The following is a 6,152-nucleotide window of genomic DNA, read 5'->3' as shown; positions in this document are numbered from 1 at the left end:
GAAAAATTAATAAGAAGTTTTCAGCTACATTTGAAAGGAGTGAATAGGAAAAGGGAATGGGAGTGGGAATGAGAAATGGGTGTAAAGAAATGGGCCCTGATGAGGTGGCTTTGATTGGTGGATACGCACACACACACACATTTATATGTATGTATATATATATTATTACACTACAAGATAAATATAAGATGAATATATAAAAATGGGTACAATATTCTAGTCTGGTCACTTATACAATTTCCCATGAACGCTTGGCTTAGGTATGCTAACCTCTAGTAGCTTGATATGTTTACCAGGAATCAGCAGAAATGAGGGCTCAAAGGAGAAGACTCACTCCTGAGTGTGCTCACGAAGGTGCTGCCTGGGACCTCCTCCAGCCCATCAGCTTCCTCACGCCCCGCTTCATGTCTTTGTTCCTCAGGCTGTAGGTAAAAGGGTTCAGCACGGAGGACAGAATCATGTAGATGACTGTTGCCACCCTGTCCTTGATGGTGTAGCTGGACAGGGGTCGGAAATAAATGTAAATAATACTTCCATAAAAGAGGGTCACCATGGTGAGGTGGGAGCCACAGGTAGAGAAAGCTTTATGTTTCCCAGCAGCTGAGGGGATCTTAAGAACAGCAATGAGGATCCGGAAGTAAGAGATGATAATGCACATAAAGGGGGGTCACCAGGGTTATCAATCCTTCTGTGTTAATTACAACTTCATTGACGAATGTGGAGGAACAGGATAATTTCAGCAGATGGTTGATGTCACAGAGGAAGTGGCGGATAACATTGGAGTCACAGAAGGTGAGACGATTTATCAGGAGAACTAGTTAAGAGGGAATGGAGGTCAGAGATGGAGCAGGAGAAGACCAGCGGCAAGACACAGCGGCAGTGGCTCACGATGGTGACATAGTGGAAGGGGTCACGATGGCCACAAAATGGTCAATGGCCATGGCCGCCAGGAGGTAGCTTTCTGTGTTGGCAAAAGCCAAGAAGAAATACATCTGGGTCATACACTCAGCATAGGAAATGGACTTCTTCTCTGACAGGAAGTTCACCAGCATCTTGGGAACGATGGTTGTTGTGTAGCGAACGTCAATGAAAGATAAGATGCTGAGGAAAAAATACATAGGTGTCTGGAGCTGAGTGTCAGAGCTGATGGCCAGGATGATGAGCAGGTTTCCCACCAGTGTGACCATGTACATGATGAAGAACAGGGCAAAGAGTGGCTTCTGGTCCTCTGGCCAGGAGGACAGTCCCAGGAGGATGAACTCGGAGACACTGCTGGTTTGGTTGACCCTCTCCATAATCCTGCATGTGCCAATGAATATGGAAAATTCTAGAATTTTCAATTCAACAAGTTTCAATTTATTCCTATCTCTCCTAGGATTCCTATAAATCGTCCATGATTCTGTCTTCCCTTCCGCAGTCCACAAGAAGTTGAAAAATACAAAAGTTTAACCTGTGTTAAATGCAGGGATATCAGAGAGAGGATTTCCTTTCAGAAAGAATCCCAGGTGGACCTCAGTGATGCATATTTCTCTAGGTCCCCATAAATATTTATTCAGGTATGTCAGGTTGAGGCTCATCTCTCTACTATCCTTGCAAACAAAGCAAAAAAACAAAAACACCGAACACCTAAGTGAATCAGGTAAGTAAGATGAGTGCCAACTAGGCACACAGTGTTTATATAGTCACCCTTTCAGAGCCAACATTTCATGAAAAGCTGGCAAAAAACCTCTATTATATATGAACGTATTTATTCAAACACTCTTAGACATCGGGGATTTGTGCCTTCCCAATTATTCAACACTGTTGAATTAAATGCTCATTGGGAACCCAGCACTGAGATTAGGAAGATGAGTCATTCTTGATTCTTGTTCTTGAGGTGGTTAGAGTCTAGTGGGGAAGAAATTTTTAAACAAATAAACACAATGAAATGCTACAGGTGTAGTGGGAGATGCCCTGGAAAGCAAAGAGCTTAGTGTGATGTCTTTGCTAAGAGCACACATTTTGAAATCAACTCCTTCATTTTCTGGCTGTGTGGTCTTGGACTGATTACCTAGTATCTTTGAATCATGGTGTTCTCCTCTATAACATGGGAACAGTAAATACCTTCTCACTCCACCTCTACTTCTTCTTTACCACTTGCTTTATTTCTTCCTCAACTTCCTGCCCAAATCCTCTTCTCTGTCAGGTGTTCTGGGATGCTCTTGAAAGCAATTATTCTGTTTTTCTTTGCAAAATCTCATAGCCTTTAGATTTTTCATTGTTTGACCACCCTGCACCTGAATTTGTGAGACTTTGAGAAAGAAGTATTTTTGTGTGCTTTCAGGATTTGGAAATGAGTATGAAATTAAGGTAGATAATAACAGTTATACCTAAGACATATCGAGTCCTTACTATGTATCAGGCACTGAGCTAAATACTTAATGTATATTACTCCAAACAACTCTGATCTGGCTCTGAACAGCATTCCCTTTTGAAAGATAAGAAAAGTGAGATACCACCTTACGTCAGTTAAAATGGCTAAAATTAACAAGATAGGAAACAACAAATGTTGGTGAGGAAGTGGAGAAAGGGGAACCCTCTTACACTGCTGATGGGAATGCAAGCTGGTGCAGCCACTCTGGAAAACAGTATGGAGGTTCCTCAAGAAGTTAAAAATAGAGCTACCCTAGGACCCAGCAACTGCACTATCAGGTATTTACTCCAAAGATACAGATGTAGTAAAAAGAAGGGGCACATGCACCCCAATGTTCATAGCAGCAATGTCCACAATAGCCAAACTGTGGAAGGAGCGGAGATGTCCTTCAACAGATGAATGGATAAAGAAGATGTGGTTCATATATACAGTGGAATATTACTCAGCCATCAGAAAGGATGAAAACCTACCATTTATATGGAGGTGGATGGAACTGGAGGGTATTATGCTAAGTCAAATAAGTTAATCAGAGAAAGACAATTATCATATGGCTCCATTCATAGGTGGAATATAAGAAATAATGCAGAGGATCACAGGGGAAGGGAGGGAAAACTGAATGGGAAGAAATCAGAGAGGGAGACAAACCATGAGAGGCATTTGACTCTGGAAAACAAAGTGAGGGTTGTAAAAGGGGAGGTGGGGGGGAATAGGGTAACTGGGGGATGGGCATTAAGGAGGGCACGTGATGTGATGAGCACTGGGTGTTATATGCAACTGATGAATCATTGAACATTATATCAGAAACTAACGATGTACTATATGTTGGCTAATTGAATTTAAAGAAAAAAGAAAATTGAGGTTAAAAATGCTGAATACTTTTCTCAAGATCATGCAGCCCACAAGGTTCAGTGCCTGGGTCCCAGCTAGGATGGTCTTAAACACAAAACAGTACCTCCTCACACTTTTGTAAAGCTTCAACAAGTTTGTGCCAGGAACAAATGTGCAGGGGTGTTACTTTTCACTGTGGAAATCTTCTACCTTAACATCCTTATTCCAGTAACTGACAAGCTTTCAAAATCAATGTTGTATGGACTCCTTTGCTGTAATTGCTAGAGATAGGACCTCTCTCAAGCCCTGTGTTGACTGGGGGCTGTGTTCATGGAGCTGTTGCTGGGCACGGGAAAACACGTGGGCTGTGGAGACAGAAGCTGTGGGTTCGAATCCTGGCTCCACTACTCACAATGTGTCTTTGGCAAAATCCCTTCCTTGGGGCTTCGCTTTTCTCATACATAAGATGAAATAAAGCCTGCTCTCCAGAGAAACGTGAGGAACACGTGTGTGGAAGCAGTTTGTAAGCCACAAGCACAATATACATTCTGGGGGTAACTGAGGAATGTCTGATAAAGAAGAAGCTGGCAGCCGGGAAGGGGAGGCAGAGCTGGACCAAACGCAGGGGCGGGGGCCGGGCTTCTGGCTTTGAGAGCAGAGGGGGCTTGGCTAGAAGCATGCAGGGGGCTGGTGTTGCCAGGATCAGAGTTATTTTCCCATTTCTTCTGTCTAGTGCCCATCAGCATGGACTTTGGTTCTCCAGGGATCTCCCTGTTTTTACCTCCTAAACATCTCTTGAATCTTGTAGACCTTTTCATCTCCCCACTGGCACTCTGGAGAAAGCCATCATTCCCGCCTAGATTATTGCATTATTGTCCCAGTGATGTATTTGGTACCTGTAGCCCCTCTGGACACCCCCTCTACCATCCATTCTCTGCACCGAAGCCACAGTGTTCTTTTAACAATAAAAACGTGATCACCTAATTTGTCAGATTAAAGTCTGGGTTGGTGTCCTAGGCTGCCGTAACAAAGTACCACACACCAGGCGGCTTACAACAATAGAAATATATTTTCTGTCAAGTCTAGAGGAATTGGCAGGGTTGGTTCCTTCTGGGGGCTGTGAGGGGTCTGTCCCATGCCTCTCTCCTTGGCTTGTAGATGCTCGTCTTCTCTCTTGGTCTCTTCACATTGTCTTCCCTGATGCATGTGTATTTCTGTGTCCAAATTTCCCCTTGTCATGAGGACATCAGTCATGTTGGATTAAGATCCATTCTAATGACTTCATTTTAACCTGATTACCTCTGGAAAGACCCTATCTCCAAATAAGGTCACATGCGGAGGGACTGGAGATTAGGACTCTAATGTAATCTTTTTTGAGGGACCCAACCCATAACAGGCACTTTTCTTGCTGCATAAGCCTCCCCGTTACCCACAGACTGAGGTCCAATTCCTTCCTGTGGCTTACTGAACTTCCGGTGAGTTGGCTCCTGCAGGCTCTGTGGCTCATCTCTTGCCTCCCTCCCTGCCCTCTCGAATTTACGCTTCAGTTTTAAGGCAGTTTTTGCTTCTTCTTGCCTTATGGACTTACTCTTCCACCTGCCTGAATCACCCATTATCCCTGTCTGTTACCCCCTGGTGGTAGATGCTCAGCCCCCAGCCTCCAGGCTCCAGCCTCCAATAGTATGTTCTTTCAGACCCTGGCGTCCCTCCTGCCCACACACTATGGACTGGAACCTTAGTATTTACAACACTGTCTCCCCCTCTAGACTGCAAGCTGCCCAAGTATGAGGCCCACGTCTGATTCTTTGTTACATTCCCCGCCCCCCCCCCCCCCCCGCCCGCCACCGCCTGGCGTGGTGCCTGGAACATAATAGTCCCTTGATAAATATTTGTGGAATGAAAGAATGCCTGGAAGGTCATTTCGGATTCTGAACAGATGGAAGGAAGAAAGGCAGTAGCCCTCACGTGGCTGTCTAGAGAACAGCACTCCGTGTAATTCACGGCCGGTGGGGCCGAGACCGGACAGGAATGACAGGAACCTTCTCTCCTGGAAGGTGCCCCTTGGTGTCTTACTGCTTCAACTTTGAAACAGACTCTGCGCCAGAGAAACTCTTAGAGATCATGTAGTCTGACCCCCTCATTTTAAGGAAGAGGGAAATTGAGGCCTGCTGGGAGGAAGGACCTTTATCATCATGATATTTGAATTGCTAGAACCAAGAGTGGAATGCAGGCTTCCTGGCTTCTCCCTGAGGAGAGAAAATGCCTCGCCTGTGGCAGGGGTCACACTGCACGTGTGGGCTCTGGCCCACTTACTAGGTACGGGAGCTTGTCCTTGTCAGGTAAGCGGTCTAGGGCAAGTTACTTAACCTCTCTGTGACACAGTTTCTCCATCTGTGAAGTGGGGCTAATAGGAAAACCTATCTCACAGCATTGTTGGCTCAGTGAACACATAAAAGCACAGTGCCCAGCAGAGGGCAGCATCTCTGCCCCCACAGTTACCAATTTAGACTCCAAGACGGGGGTAAATATTTTGATAAAGTAAATAACCAAGCATGGTCAAATTCTGGAAGGCTGCCTGTTCTGCACTTAGGTTAACCAAACATGTGAAAGCCAGAGGCTTTAGTCATAGGGACCACCTGCTCCTTTGTGCACACACAGATAGCCCTCGACTTGGTTGGATTCATTTGGACAAAAACACATAGATAACCCTTTCCTGATTCACTGATATCTTATCAAAGCACTCACAGTGATTTTGACACAGACACTTTTGAACTCACCATTCTCAGACGGCAGGCAACGAGGAAGGCATACCTGGTAAGTGTAGACTGTGAACTTGGCTGTTTGCTACATCCAAATGTTTTCTCTCCACGGCAACCTCTTCAGATGCACATGACGTTTCTGTGCCATGTCT

At 45.0% G+C, this 6,152-nt stretch overlaps 1 pseudogene; it reads right to left on the bottom strand.

Moving 5' to 3' along the window:
• Positions 1-346: 346 nt before the first annotated feature.
• On the bottom strand, positions 347-6,152 carry LOC113934923 (annotated as a pseudogene).

This window comes from Zalophus californianus, chromosome 13 (genome assembly GCF_009762305.2).
Source record: "Zalophus californianus isolate mZalCal1 chromosome 13, mZalCal1.pri.v2, whole genome shotgun sequence".
NCBI lineage: Eukaryota > Metazoa > Chordata > Mammalia > Carnivora > Otariidae > Zalophus > Zalophus californianus.
Note: the sequence above shows the minus strand (reverse complement) of the source record. Positions and strands in the feature narration are given on the sequence as shown.